The 16,872-nt window shown below is 31.7% G+C and overlaps 1 long non-coding RNA gene across 1 annotated transcript in view; it reads left to right on the top strand.

The window, feature by feature from the left end:
- The window catches only part of LOC148302787 (uncharacterized), a 114,411-nt gene that overhangs the window by 42,581 nt on the left and 54,958 nt on the right, over positions 1-16,872 (top strand). The window contains exon 2 of the long non-coding RNA XR_015838591.1: positions 12,684-12,751. This is a non-coding gene — a long non-coding RNA (uncharacterized LOC148302787). The remainder of the gene's footprint in view (positions 1-12,683; positions 12,752-16,872) is intronic.

The following is a 16,872-nucleotide window of genomic DNA, read 5'->3' on the forward strand; positions in this document are numbered from 1 at the left end:
GACGAAGAGGCGGGTACGTCTCGAAACCGGTAGACATAAAAATCTCTATTAGTGGTTATATACTAAAATTATTGAATTTTTGTAAAAAAAATAAATAAGTAAAAATGACTAAACACATAGTAAATGCTTTAAATATTAATAATATTGAGAATATTGTAATGATTAAACTTTATAAACTCAAAGGTACCATAATAAATATAGAAATTACCAAACAAAAATAAATTTCATATCTGCGCATTTAATTTATTTCGCAGTTATCGCTTTTTCGTACAAAAAACGTCGGCAGAAACACAAAAAAAAAATCAATCGTTTATCGCCCTCTTCATCTGGATTGCGTAAACCTATACACTTATTCGGCAATTTAGTTTGAAATCCCTTTCTTTCTTTGAATCTCTTTCCAGATATGAACTCTTAAAGTTTCGCAAGACCTCTGGCTTAGCTCGACCTCCCCTAGCTCCCCTCCCCTAGCTCCCCCACCCCTAGTCCACCCTCTCCTCATCAATCAAGTGCAACCGCTTCTTTATCATCGGAAAACTTTGTGATAAAGCCTAAAGAGGATACAGGAAGTACAAAGCCTTCACCCTTATAAATTACGAGGTTTTTCTAGGAGTAGTAATCTTGACTTGTAAAACAGACATTTTAACATAGGGCTCATTTATCCAAAACGTATGTTTTTTTAATTCTACGTTCATGCGTTTTCAATCTATTTGTTTTTATTTATATATTGTCATTTCATGGCACCGTTAATATTTTATTTTGCAAGTAGCTGTATCCGGCCAGGCGTGACTGTGGCTCAGAGTCTGGTTGAATGAACAATAAATAAAATAGAAAGCACACATTATAATACGTTTGATTTCGCGATACTTATGTGTATACAATATTTTAGTATCTGTCAGAAAACACGCTCTCCAATATAAGCATTGTTTAATGTCACGTGTGTTTCTCTTATGTAATATGCTTTATGCATTGAAACATGAGACAATATATTTTTTGACTTTTGAAGTTATTAACCGAGTAAAATTTAAATTGAAAGTGTATAGATATTACCGCAAAGTGACTACCGAATCATTAAACGAAAATATTTTAATCTGAATTGTGATCGAAATATTTTTAATAGGTTCCTCAACTTGAGATGAAACAGCGGTAGATTTTTTTTAATTCGAAAGAAGATTTAGCATCCCAAAGCTGACATTTGTCTGGCTTAAGTGATCACTTTTTACGCTTTTGTAACGTTCACCATTCCGTCCATTATTGAACATCCATATTGCATTAAATTTTGAATGTTGAATATTTGCAACGATCTATGATTCCTTTCGCATGCGAGTATTTATTTAAAAAGATTTGATAGTTTGGCTGATTCTCTATCAGTTGAGAAATTTGTGAAGTATATAGTTAATTTTCTGCTACGCTGTTCTTCTTTCTGCCTCTGAAAATATACTCAACGGTCTTCCTACTAATCCCTCTCTCTACATTTTTCATAAACGGAAGTGGCCGACTTATGTTTCCGTTTCCGTATATTAAGTATCACATCAGCCGGTGTTCTTTATTCCCTGTTCGAAGTTTGTTTCCCTTCTGAGTGTAGTGAAGCCGCAACCAGAGCCGGCCGAGAATGTGGGCCATATTTCTCACCGGGGCTCGAGGAATATTATGCCGCATGAATCAAGGGTTAACCTTCCCCTTACTGTGCCGAAAAAATCCGCGCGTTCCGGTGCTGTGTACTCAATACACATGTTAAAATGAACGATTTAAAATACGAAAAAAAATCATGGATAATCGGCTAAATATGAACTATTTGAAGTCAAAAGTACGAAAGTGAAACATGGATTTGGCAAAATAAGGATGAATGTAGACTGAGTGCAATCAAAATGCGGTCTCTCAGAAGAATGTGTGACAAAACGATGTATGTTCGAAAAGCGAAATAATAAAGGAATGCATAGCTGAGTTAAGCATTATCGATAAAATTAAGAAAGGTGTGTTGAGATGGTTTGGATATGTAGAACGAATGAGTGAGGAAAGAACGGTAAAACAAATTTATGAGGCGAATGCTTTTGGAAAAAGGAGCAGAGGAAGACTGAGAAAAACTTGGCATGATCAGGTATGTCAAATACTTTAAAGCGGTCAAGTTGAGAGTCGAATTAATCGGCGGGTATGTATGAGGAGATGCATGAACGTGGAAGAGGCGAAGAATGTTTGCAAAGACAGAGTGGTGTGGCGTTCTATTCTCTACCCCTGCGGGGAAGCGGCGTGATGGGTAGTTAGTTGAAGTCGTATTGTACATATTTTTCCAAATTCTCACAAAATTTCACTATATTGTGCCCAATAAGAGGTTATTGTTACAAAAAAATCTCTCAATGCGTAAATGTACTATGGAGGAATACTTAAAATCGGAACCTATTACTTACAGTAGAGTCTCGGTTATCCGAACTTCGGTAATCCGACCGTTATTTGCGCGTTATTTGACCTACCGGGGCAATGCCCAAAGAGCAAGGAAAAGTCCTTTTTCCGACTTTTGTATCCAAGCTTAAGTTTAGTTTCGTAGTTCACTGCATTGTATGTGAGTATGTGCCTACTGTTAAACATGTTTTATTACTTTGCCACAAGTGCATTTTGATGTAATGTTACATGTACATAATATTTGAAAAGTTTTCTATGCGAAAATAAAATTCACACATTTTCAATGTCGTTTTTATCATTTTCCGTGTTATCCGACCTCTTCGCTTATCTGACCTTACCGCGGCAGGTTTAGGTCGGATAATCGAGATCCTACTGTATTATATTTATCGAAATATTAAAGTTACTACAAGTAATGTGTACTAGTTACACATCGCCGGAAAGGAAGGGTTGACTCCTCGCTGAGAGCAGGATGGCAAGGGGGAGTTTCTCAGGACGGGGGGCGGTGATTTGGGGGTAATATCACGTACGGGATATGGGATACGGGACCCCGGAAACGGTGCTGAAAAATTACGGAATAAATCGGACGCAGATTATCCGTCATCTGAAACTACATGAGTATATGTTATTTATACAATATTGATATTGAGAACTCGATGAAGATTAAGAAGAATATGGTAGTATGGGTTTATGTATAAATTTTAAATCAAACACAGATTTTTTGAGTCTACCAAGTTGTATTTTATTAACAAAAAACACAAAAAATTATACTGTGACAATTGTTTCGCCTTGTTAGGGCATTATCAAACGAATGTCGTTTGACATTCGTTTGATAGTGCCCTAACAAGGCGAAACAATTGTCACAATATAATTTTTTATGTGTTTTTTGTTAATAAAATACAACTCAGTAGACTCAAAAAACCTGTTTGATTTAAAAGTAATACATAAATTAAAATGGAGTTCTACAAATTAAACGCCAAGTCAATAAATAAAATGGTAGTATGGGTATTGACAGGGCTGACGTAAGTGATCGCTTTTTGCACTCGTGTAATATTCACCATTGTATTTTTATATTAAAAGCATTGTTGACTTTGTGTTTCAGTAATATATTAAAACACTCTCCTTATCCTTCATGATAGTAGTGTTTTTAATTGGTATTACTCAATGTGAACGATGAATGACGTGGACAGTGTTATTCACCATTCTACCCATGATTGCCAACCACACCACTCAAATTTTTGGAACTTTTTTTTAAATATGGTTATAAAGTTTTTTTTAAAATTTTGATTCATTTTCTAAAAATTTCTAACAATCTTAAAATTAAAAACGCAGTTCTCTCCAAATAAGAAACTGAGCTCTTGTGCTTGGAGAGGGACTTACACTCGTATTACAATTTACAATTTATTTTTATTGAATATTTTTTTCTTTCTTAGATTAATATATGTATATATATATATATATATATATATATATATATATATATATATATATATATATATATATATAAATATATGTATATATATATATATAAATATATGTATATATATATATATATATATACATATATTTATATATATATATATATATATATATATATATATATATATATATATATATATATATATATATATATATATATATATATATATATATATATATAAATATATGTATATATATATATATATATATATATATATATATATATATATATATATATATATATATATATATATATATAAATATATGTATATATATATATATATATATATATATATATATATATATATATATATATATATATATATATATATATATATATATATATATATATATATATATATATATATATATATATATATATATATATATATATATATATATATATATATATATATAATTCGTTTAATTAATTTTTAAGCATTTTCAAGTCTTCAACTTTTTTATGTTTATGTTAAATATATCGATCAATCTTATGTTATTCCTAGATATATTGATCAATCTCATGACACAGTACATATGAGTTCACAATAATTTTGTTGGATTGAGGAAAGCTTTTTTAAGTAGAGATCTTTTTATTTGTATGCAAGATCAACTTTTTTATGTTTATGTTAAATATATCGATCAATCTTATGTTATTCCTAGATATATTGATCAATCTCATGACACAGTACATATGAGTTCACAATAATTTTGTTGGATTGAGGAAAGCTTTTTTAAGTAGAGATCTTTTTATTTGTATGCAAGATCGGATCCCCGGATTATTTTTACATGCTTGGAAACCCCTGAAAACACGATATTCTTTTTTTTATCTACCTTATAATTTTACCAGTTATTTTTATTTATAACATATTTGATTACAAATCTGGATTTTCTCCACTAAGAATTTTCACATTTCGACATCTCAACAATATTTTTTTAAGTTCCTTGTTTTCTATCATCCCGCAGATATTTATGTAAACGCGATTGCAAGCAGTGGCCATTTTGGTTTTCCCGCACAATGCGCAACTCCGCGCGGCTTTAAAGTGAACCTTATCACACAGATAAGGACGCTGGGAGTGTTTGCGTCTGACATGTTTATCTCGCAGAGGTTTCTATGACAATGCGGCAAGGGAAATGTACTCACAACCCCAGAAAGGAAATGCCTGCGAAATATCATAATGTAACACATTTTTTGCACGCTGAACATATTCGCTTAGTTTAGTGGTCAGCTCAATGGATCTTCCTTTAAAAGACATCTCGAAGAAGACTAAAGTATTCTCCGTAAAAAATGCCTAGGAAATATCATAATGTAACACATTTTTTACATTATGATATAAACATTGAAATATATTTACGGGAAGACCGAAAAATTCCTGGGACATATCATAATGTAACACGTTTTTTACATTATGATATTAACATTGAAATATATTTACAGGAAGACCGAAAAATTCCTGGGAAATATCATAATGTAACACATTTTTTACATTATGATATTAACATTGAAATATATTTACAGGAATACCGAAAAATTCCTGGGAAATATCATAATGTAACACATTTTTAGACGTTGATATATCCGCATAGTGTAGTGGTCATCGCCGTGGATCTTCTTCGAATGATATGTATAGGATGACCAAAAAATTCCTGATAAATATCATAATGTCACATATTTAAGGCGTTGAATATATCCGCATAGTGTTGTGGTCATCGTAATGGATCTTTCTCGAAAGACATCTAGAGTAAGACCGAAAAAAATATTTAACCTTTAACCTTGACTTTAAGGAAAAGAAAAGCTTACCTCAAAAGTATACAAAGATGATAAGTTGGTATGGAGACAGGAAAAAGTGAAGTTGTCAGCGCGTTAGACTACTGTGCAGGAGGTTTCGATTTCGACTCCTAACCTGACCACTTTCAACTATTTGAAAAATTTGATCATTCCAAGTTTTCCTCGGTCTTCCCGTATGTTAAATAAAAATTTGGACAAACCTCTTTTGGTCTAAAGAACTTTAATCATTATGCAAAAAAATGTTAAATCTGCTTCCATTATCCATGAAGTCATAGAAATATAAACGAAATATAAGAGAGCTATTCATAAATGGATAATGGATGTGAGTATCTGAAATGGACCACATTATTCGACCATGTCGTATTTGATTGCATAGCATAATCAATTTTCTTTCATATAATTTTACAAATAAATATTGTGAGATGTGCCCTCGGCACGGGAAAACTAAGTGAGGCCATATTTTTGTTTTTTTTTTTTAATAAAAATAAATTAATAAATTTTATTAAAATGCCGTCAGAACGTATCAAACATAAGAGTTTATAGGATACAAAACTTATAATTTTTATTTTTTTATTTATTAAAAAAAAATAATTTCACTTTCTTGTAACTATGTGAAATATTTTATTTATTGTTTCGGCATTAACTTTGTGGTAAGACATGTTACAATGATTAAAGAAAACAATTGTTTTTTACCACTTGAGTTTTTATTATAGACTACATGTTTCAGAAGTTAAACTTCCATCATTCAGGTCTGTATGATAACTAAAATATAAAATATAAAATTGTTCTATAAATAAGGAGAGGGGAAAGTAAGAGGAAGGGTTTAGTCAAGGGACGGAGTTTGAAAATAAAGGAAAAATGGAAAGCAAAGGTGAAGAATTTTGAAACAATATATTATTTAATAAATTATTATTAGAATTCAGGTTTTTTTGGATTTCTGAATTTTCAAGATAATTCATAATTTGGCCTCAAGTGGTAAAAAATAAGTGTTTTCTTTAATCATTGTACTATGTGAAATATTGTGAATTTATGTATCTTTTATTAAAAATAAATTCTCAATTCACTACCTAGCGTTTTTTTTGCGAAATGGAAGGTATTTTTTCATGTATTGAGTAGCTACGGTTTTCGCAGAATTTCAACCATTTACCTCGCTTCGAATGGCATACAATAGACCCTTCTACCCTCCACTCTGCTATGGTATCCTCTCCTTACATTTCCTTCTCACCCCTTCCAGCCCCGTCACACATCACGCGTGATATATTTTGAATTGTCGATTTAGTCCGAGTTGAAGGCGGAAATGACGAGACGATTCTGATCTATTCAGAAATTCAATCGCTCGTTTTGAACCGAGAGTATTCTCACCTCGCTGCTCTCATAATCTCCTGGTATTTTGCGAGATATTTCGCTTATTATTCGCAAGATTTGAGATTTCGTCTGAATGTATTTATGATATTCAGATGATAATATGAAAATAACGAATAATGTACGTATTGAAATAAAATAAACATACCGCTCACTCCTTTCAAGAACGTCATAAATCAAAAATCGTCAATTTTCAGTTGTGCATGTTTTCGGAATGCCCAAAAAATGTACCTACTATATCCCAGCAAAAGCAGCATATTTTTAATTTAATATTTACCAGCTACAGGGCAGAAAGTGTTGATCTTGCATTTTTAAGAAAAGGTATTGTTCAATTATTTTTTTGAATATACTTAATATTTTTCAAATGGAGAAAAAACCTTCAAGTTTTATCTCAAAACATCTGTTGCTCAGTAAAAAGTTCAATAAGTGGCTTGATATTTATTTTTAATACATTGTGTTTTATTTTTAAACTTCAAAAACGTTCTTCTGTAAAATCAAGTTTTTTTTATTTATAACGTTTTTGAAAGGAGTGAGCGATATGTTAAAACATTTTTTTATCAGAAATTCACTACGTGCAATATTTCTTACATTTTTGATTGTTTTATTTTCAAGAACACGTATACGTCTCACACATTTAAAAAAATAATAAAGAGCTAATCAGTACTTTTAGACGCCATGGTACAATCGAGCATGTCGACAGGTCAAAATGACAAGGAAATTTTGCCAAAATTCGCTCTGAAATTAAAAATGGCTTCAAAATGCTAATATTAAAAAAAATTATTCTTTTTGTAAAATATTGTAATATAAACGAGTTTTTATAAAAATTTCAACTGGTAGAATACCATATTGAATATTTTGATAGTCAATCTGTTTCAAAATTTATTACAAAAGACTGAACATCTGTTCTGTTCTGATTTTATTTAGTGAATTCTTAAATCAAAATCGAGTTTTAGAAAATAAACAACACCTCAATCAGTAACATTGGTTTCTCGAGACCAGCGGTTCTCAAAGTGTGCTCTGCGGAGCTTTGGAGCCTCAAGTTTAAGGCCTCTGCGAGGGCTCCGCCACAATAAAAAAAAAACATGTTCATACCACCCATTCAATGGTACAATTTTAATTTTGATAACCCGCAAAGCTTCTAAATTAGATAGAGGCTTGTCTGCCGGAAGCATATTAAGGATAGCGAAGGTAAGTGTGAAAAATACATCACTAACGTCCAGACCAATTGAAAATAAATCTTTCTTGAATTTATTTTGTACTTGGCGGGAATCGAACCCACGACGCTAGTTTCTGTAGGATGTTAATAATATCTTATTCAATATTAATTCATTAAAAAAATCATAAATCGTAAATGATAAAAATATTACTATTTTTAAGCTCTTTAAAATAATATTTTTTTTTACAACAATTTTTTTAATTGTACATTTTTTCTCCAACCGGTTTCGGCAAGAACCTTGTCATCATCAGGGTTAAACATGCACTCAAAGGTTCTTATCGAAACCGGTTGGCGAAAAAATGAACTTATAAAAAATTGGCTAAAAACAAAGTTTTTTTATTTTATAAAGTTTATAAAATGTGACTTTTATTGTCTGCAAAAAGCATTCAAGAAAAAATTAACAATATTATCAATTTATCGTTAAATCAATACATTGTTATTTCGTATATTGTGTACTAGTATATTGTTGTTTTGTTAACTGTTTCAGAAGCCAGTAGTGTATAATGTACGAGTACGTATTCTTATAATTATAATAAAATAATGCTAATGTTTTTCTCATTTAAATATATAAATATAAAACTATTTTTTTTGCTGTTCTAAACGGGTTCTGTCGCCGAATAAGTTTGAGAGCTGCTTTTATAGGTGTGTTTGCTACTTTACGCAGCATTGTATCAATTTAATTTCTCCATCACTATAATCCAATGTGTTCTCACTAGAATGTGCTGTGCTGCGCTGTGTACGGGGAGTGTACTCGGCGAGGTCTCCAGACTTGTGAGAAAACACTTTCTACCGGATAACCTCATCATAGTGAGACTCCATATGTGTTATATGGTCAGCAGTGTACCGCGTACTCGTTCTAAGCTAACTCTACAATTCTAAGTGAGGACTTTCAAAACCCTTTGCGACCGAGTTTCAAGAGATTTCTTATTTCATTAAATGATTTTTCATATTATTTTTTGACATCTCAATATAGATGAAGAAGAATACGGGGACATTTACGGGGCTTACGACCGTCATAGGCTAGTTTAAGTAATAATATGAAAAATAAACTCTTATAATTGGAGATAATCCAGATTTGTGAACAAGTGTTCGGACACACACAAAATTTTGTAAATGATTTTTCAATTAATTTATATCATGTTATATCTATATTATATTTATTTTGACTGTCATAAATGTTAGTTTTTAATATTTTTACTGTGTCCAAATCTTTGTTCGCAAATCGTTTTAGTCAATTAGGAGTAATATTGGTTATATTCATATCTCTACATATATGAAGAAGTGAGTGAAAATTAGGGTATTTACAGGGTTTACGACCTGCCAAAGGCTGGTTTAGGTGATCACTTTGTACACGTGTAACATTCATTATTCTACCTATAATTGATAACCACACGACTCAAATTCTTGAAACATCTATATTGATCAAACTCGAAACACAGTATGCGAAAGTTCACTAGAGACATCTATGGTGTTGTTCAAAAAGTCTTGTGATCACCTGTTGATGAAAACCTCTCTGATCACACGACTAGTTTTCGTTGTACAAGTGTTGATATACAATTTTAAATTAATGAATTTAAAAAATAAAAAATCCAGCAAAAACTCTTTCCATTATTCTCAATTAATGTTTTTTTTCTCTCCATCACTGCTACACTTTCTTCATTAACTGGTACATATTATTCCCTCTTTATTTCAATATTTTATAACAGTAACATCCATAACCATGGAATTCGCTTATCCAAACAAACATATTTCATTCTTGGTTCAAGAATCTCGATACCAGGATTGATCACCTAGCTTTTGCATAATTAACGATCAGGTTAACACTGCATTGGTGGGATGCCCTGTGTACTATCATTCAATTAATCATTCATCAAAATCTCAATAATTAATTAATACCGTTTTTTACATATAGCTTGGTGTTGCATGTCTCAATGGGTTAACAGAGTCGTTTTCCTTTTAAGCTAAGACCGGTGTTTCGAGTAAAGGCTTGAATTCGCCTAATTGAACAATTATACCCGTTCTGTCGTTAACACCATCTTATCTTATGTCTATATGTATTTAAATCGTAAATTCTTAATACGTCGTGTAGACAAGGAATTATCTGTGTCCCAGAATGTTTGCAGTGATCAATGAACGCTGATAATATGCTTAATCCATAAAACGACACGTAATCTGTGTAGGTACCTAACATAGAAAATAAAAACGACTCAACCCATAAAGAGGTAATATTCACAAGATAATACGGAAACGATTTTTTTAAAACAAATTCACTGTACGGCTAACCCCATGGTAGACGACTCCCGCGTAGACCACCAAAGAGATGGATCGATAGCTGGGAACCGACATCGCAGGAGGCTAATCCCTCTTAAAAACAGGCCACAAGGCCTACACCGCGAAGAAGAAAAGAAGATTTTTTTAATATTCTCAATATTATTAATATTTAAAGCATTTACTTCGTGGTATGCCATTTTTACTATTAATTTTTTTATTTTATTTTAGTAATATTAATATTTATCTACTCACCGAGATTTTTATGTCTACCGGTTTCGAAACGTACCCGTCTCTTCGTCAGGACAATCACTACCACAGCATACAAACAATACTACTTTTCACCAACATAGCAGTATTTACACACTTAAAACTGTACAAAACACATGCGTTTTTTCCATATTTTCGTTAACCGGTGTAATATTTTGAATGTTTTGATATTTTATTTTTTGTTATTTTTTTGTATTTTACAATACATTATAATTACAAGTACAAAAAAATCATTATATTCGGGATATTCGGTAGCTCGCAGATTTGAACTTTAAACTAACAAACCAACAACCTTTTATCTTTTTTACCTTTATTTTATTGGACCAATGACTGGGTTTCACCGTTACCGACATCATCAGACTGGTCAAATAAAATGGAAAAAGAAAAAAACCTGAATAGTCTTAATTTTTTAAAAAAAAAATAAAACATTTTTTTTTCATCCTTCGATTTAAGTATGATTTTTTAAAAAATTTTAATGTAACATGCATACCTTTTGGAGTGATTCTCAAACTTTTTTGGCGACGGAACCATTCTAAAACATTAAATATTTTACGTAGCCTTAAAATAAGCAAAATCTTTTTGTTTAACGAAAATCATACAAAAAAAATACATTATACAATACTGACTTACGTACAAAATTGTGTGGAAGAACAAAATTACTTCTTCTTCTTCTTCTTGGTGTAAACTTTGTGACCTGTTTGTAAGCGGAATAAGCCTCTTGCGATGTCGATTTCCAGCTGTCGATCCATCTCTGGTGGTCTGCCCGGGAGTTGTCTATCTTGGGGTAGGCCGTATAATGCAATGTGGGTGAATCTAAATGGTTCCATTTTCCTCACAAGCGCATACCATTGCCAACTCCGTTGGCTTCCTCAACGAACAACATCTTCGATCTCGCATATTTCTCTTATAACAATAGTAGGTAGGTACTTACTATATACAAAAAAAAACTCTGTATTGATTTAACTGTAAATTGATAAAATTGCTTCGATCCGGCTAAAATTTTCATTTTTTTAAATAAAATTTGCAGGTACTTTATAATATATATTATGTACAAAATTACAATTTTCAAAGTACAAAAACTTATCTTAAGAATAATAAATAAACGAATCTCGACACACCCATCCAATGAGCTATTTACAAGCTACATGGTACTAGACGTACGGCAACTGTTCGTCAAGGAAGTACTGATTCACTTCTGGAATAAAATGGAAAAGGTAAGAACGCAACAAACTATTCGAACCCGGGCAGCATTAAATAAAAACTATATTGGCCCAGCCGTTAAAACAAGTTTTGCTCAAAAAAAAAATCATTCCTTGCTCCAAAAATATTTAATTTGCTGCCCGAAACCATTAAGATTTCCGAAGTGATCAGGTCTTTAAGAACAGTGTCGATGGTTGCTTAACATTGGAAGGGACAAGGTAGAAAGTGAATTAATTAAAGTCCAGGTGTAATTATCACATTGAAAAACCTTAAACTATAAATTATTTTTGTATGTCCTGTATGTTATGTTTATAATCTAATCATTAAAAAAAATATTATTAAAAAAATTAAAATATAAATTTTGTATTACCATGTTAGTATTCGGCTCAACACAGGCCATGCCTAAAGAGCCGTAATACGTATAATAAATGTATATATGAAATGAATATGTATATTGAATGTATCTATGTATTATGAAAATAAAATAAATAAACAATATATTTATAAACATTTTCATGTTTTAGCTTATGTGCGTGTGGGTTAGAACGCGTGGGTTGTGCGCAAAATCCTCGACAAGTTTTCTCCCACTCGGATACCATTAAATAAGTCAATATGCAAGATTAATTGTACTGCATTACGATTTAATGAATAGTACGATACTCTTAAGGTGAGCACTGCATTGAATGATAATTTTCTTTTTTCTTCTAGAAATCATAAACGGAATTGTAACAAGGATAACACAGAAGGTCGAAAAGAAACAAATAGCAATGAATAAAGTAAGTGTAATTATTCTTAATTGTTTTTAAGATGTAATTTTAGCTATTAATAGGCCTGGCCTACTATATTATAATTATGGTATAAAAAAAGACATGGTTGAACTTTAAATATACATTTAGTTTACGCATTTCTAGTAGAAGAAAGGCAATTGAGATGGTATGGTCACATAAGACGTAGAGAACCTGAACATACTTATTGTAAACCGGTGATCGCCATGGATCTTCCTCGAAAGACATCTAGAAGAAGACCAAAAAATTCAGAATGATAACATGATTCGAAGGCATGGTCTAGGTTACGTTGTCTATGATAGAAGGACCTATAACCTAAGAACGGGGAGAGCTGACCCCAACAGTCTACAAAGACGATAAACTGGGATGAAGCCAGGAAGAAGAAGAATATACATAAGTGTCGTAACATCGAATCTAAATTAAACAATTTAATATGTTATTACCACCGTTACAATCTGCCTCTGTTCCAATTGACCTACAACCCCCCTACATATCGCTCACTCCTTTTATCAACGTCATATTTAAAAAGAAACTCGATTTTCAGATCATTTTTAGTGTTTAAAAGTATAATAAAATGTATTAAAAATAAATATCAAGCCACTCATTGAACTTTTTACTGTGCAACAGACCTTTCAACGTAAAACCTGAATGTTTTTTCTCCATTTGAAAAATATTTAGAAAAAAAAAAAACTAACTAACTAACCATCACGCCGCTTCCCCGCAGGGGTAGGCAGAGAGAATAGAGCGCCACACCACTCTGTCCTTGCAAACATTCTTCGCCTCTTCCACGTTCATGCATCTCCTCATACATACCCGCCGATTGTTACGACTCCTAACCTAATATTTAGTATATTTAAAAAAATAATTAAACAATACCTTTTCTTCAAAATGAAAAAAACAACGCTTTCTGCCCTGTGCGGGTAAATATTAAGTAAAAATATGCCGCTTTTGCTGGGATAAAGTACATTTTCTTGGCATTCCGAAAATACGCACAACTGAAAATTGACGATTTTTGATATATGACGTTGTTGAAAGGAGTGAGTAATATGTGCACGATATTATTCCTTCATAGTTTGGTTATAAAAAATGCAATAAATCAAATTGAATTAATTGTTTGCTATTTTATATTAGTGACGACATATATAATGTATCTATAATAATAGTGTTACATTCACATAAATAAAATTTGTGTAAAAAAAAAACTTCGTGATTAGTTCGGCATTTACAGGCGTCAGAAACACGTTTCTTTTGAATGATATTATTTTTTGGCATTGGCATACCAACAAATGTCATATAATAATATTAAATTATTCATATTTTTTATGAGTAGGGTAAACCACTGCCAATAACACGTCAGTTGCCAGTAACTATACAAAGACAGTAATAGGCCATGTTTTCGTGGAAATTTGAACCATTTTGTATGCTGAATGTTTTAAGTCTTATTTTTTTTTATTTAAGGTATTGCCTTTTTTTCTTGAATGTTTTTCGCAGATACTTTGTGGCACATTTTATGAACTTTATAAAATAAAACAACATTGTTTTAACCACTTTTTTATTAGTATATTTTTTCTCCTTCCGGTTTCGACAAGAACCTTGTCATCATCTGGGTTAAACATGTACAAAATGTATATGTTTAACCCTAAAATATAAATTTATTATTATGATATTACCATTGTAATCTTGAAACACTTTTTTTATTAATTAACGAATTTGACGGTGCTTCTAGACGGGTATTTACTTTATTTTTACATAGTTTATGTTTCATCTTTAAACCCTTATCCGCACCCGATGGTGCATAGGGCACTCCATCATATAAACGCAGTATAATCTTGATCGTTAACACACGAAGGAAAGGTGATCAGCCCTCTTATTTTCGGTACCACTCCAGGGTAGTATTGAATAAATATTAGAGTAAAAAAATCACTTGTATTTATTTGACCCCCTCCTGGGAATCGAACCCGGAACCTCCGGTACGGTAGCCCAGCGTGCTGACCATTATACTACGTAGGCGGACAAAAATAATATAACAACGATAATTAACAAAACAACCGTAATTAATAAATCAATTATTTGCAGCATGTATTTTTCGAACTAATGCACTGAAAATTGAAGAAAATCGATTAAAAACTTTAAGAAAATATATTTAAAACTTTAAGAAAATCTATGAAATACTTGAAAAAAATCTATTAAAAACTTGAAGAAAATCTATTAAATACTTGAAAAAATATCTATCAAAAACTTGAAGAAAATCTATTCAATAGGCACTTACCACAACTCTTAGCAGACATTTGAACTATCTCTTTGCAAATGAAAAGAAAACCATCGCGAAATTGCATTGAACGGAGTCTACCATAAATCTTCAATATCGTTAGAAATAAAAAAAATAAATGGCTCTGATTCAAATTCAATTCATTCCGTTCGGATTTCAAAAGGCAACGTCATGACCCGTCTACTGTGATATTATCTATGGTTCTTGCCAGGACCGCCACTTCACTATTCTCAAGTCCATAGATCCTTAGAAATTACATCAATATCTGAGTAATTTAAGCCTGGCAACACTGGAAATGCGGTTGGAGATGGCGGCAAAGATAATTTGGCGGGAACACGGTTAAAGGTAGAAGGGAATTGATGGAATTGATAATTAGGAATGGTACATTCACCTATCAAATACAGCGTGTTCTATGTATAATAACGATAAAAATGTAATAGCCAATGTTTATTGATAGAAATAAACTCAAATTTGCGTTGGTATCAATTGATAAATGATTTTTTTTATTATTTTTTATTACCTACAAAGATACATTATTCCGTCTCTTTAGGCATAGCTTGTGTTCAGCCGAAATACTTACATGTTAATACAATATAGATTTTTATAATAACTAGATTTTATTCATTACTTATATCAAAATATATAATAACAATTTACAGTAGAAAGGTTTTACAGTAAAATAATTTAAAAAAATAATAAAGTATTATAAACCTTATATCGACTTTATATAGTAAGACACATTATATGGATTACATGTGTTCAAAATATATGTCCGCCTCCGTAGTGTAATGGTCAGCTCGCTGGGCTACCGTACTGGATGTCCGGGTACGATTCTCAGGAGGGGATCAAATAAATATTAGTGATCTTTTCACTCCAATATTTATTCAATATTACCCTAAAGTGGTACCTGAAGTGGAAGGCTGATAACTTTTCCTTCATGTGTTGACGATCAAGGATGAGATTTCGAAGATGAAACATAAACCATGTAAAAATATAGCAAATACCTGTCTAGGAGCAACGTCCAATTCATAAATGTTAAACGAGTTTCCAATCATGACATAGGTTATAATGGTAATATCTTAAATTAAAAAGTAAAACTTAATAACTTAATTGTTTTTTCACTCTAATATTTATTCAATATTACCCTGGCTGGTACCTGGAGCAGAGGGCTGATCATCTTTCCTTCATATGTTGACAATCGAGATAACTGCGTTTATATGATGCAGTGCCCTATGCACCATCGGGTGCGGATATGGGTTTAAAAGAAGAATATGTTATTAACCCTTTCGCGCCTTCGGAGTGTAAAAATGAAAACGGCGAAATAAGAAGGAAAAAAAACGAAATGGCGGGTGAATAATATCGTGAAGTTTAATTAGTTCTCAGGAAGTTCGCAATGAAAGAATCGCAGGGAAAAGAACTAACATTAAGTGCTGAGCACACTGCCAACTTTAAGCAAACTTAACCTGAACCACTTCGGTGAAATTCGCCCGGTTACGAAAAAATATAATTAGAAAAATATTATATCCTAGCGTTCCTTCTTAATTTTGTTTAAATTCCTTGTCTTGCTAATGGTTAGTTTAGTAATTTATGATTTGTCTAAGGATACTAAGGTAAAATTACTTTAAACTTAGGATAGTATACGTACCTAAAAGGTTGAAGTGTGCGGTGAAATGATGTATGATAACTGTTCGAATACAACATTTTGAGTGTGTCCAAATACTTGTTCATAAATCTGGATTATCTCCAATTGTAGGAGTTATTTTTCTTATTATTTTTTGACATCTTATCAAAGATGAAGAAGAATATGGAAGTCTAGGCAATTACGGGGCTGACGGGGTTTCTC

Source organism: Brachycentrus maculatus, unplaced genomic scaffold (assembly GCF_059751285.1).
Source record: "Brachycentrus maculatus isolate JH-2025_06_01 unplaced genomic scaffold, ASM5975128v1 h1tg000410l, whole genome shotgun sequence".
Classification (NCBI taxonomy): Eukaryota; Metazoa; Arthropoda; class Insecta; order Trichoptera; family Brachycentridae; genus Brachycentrus; species Brachycentrus maculatus.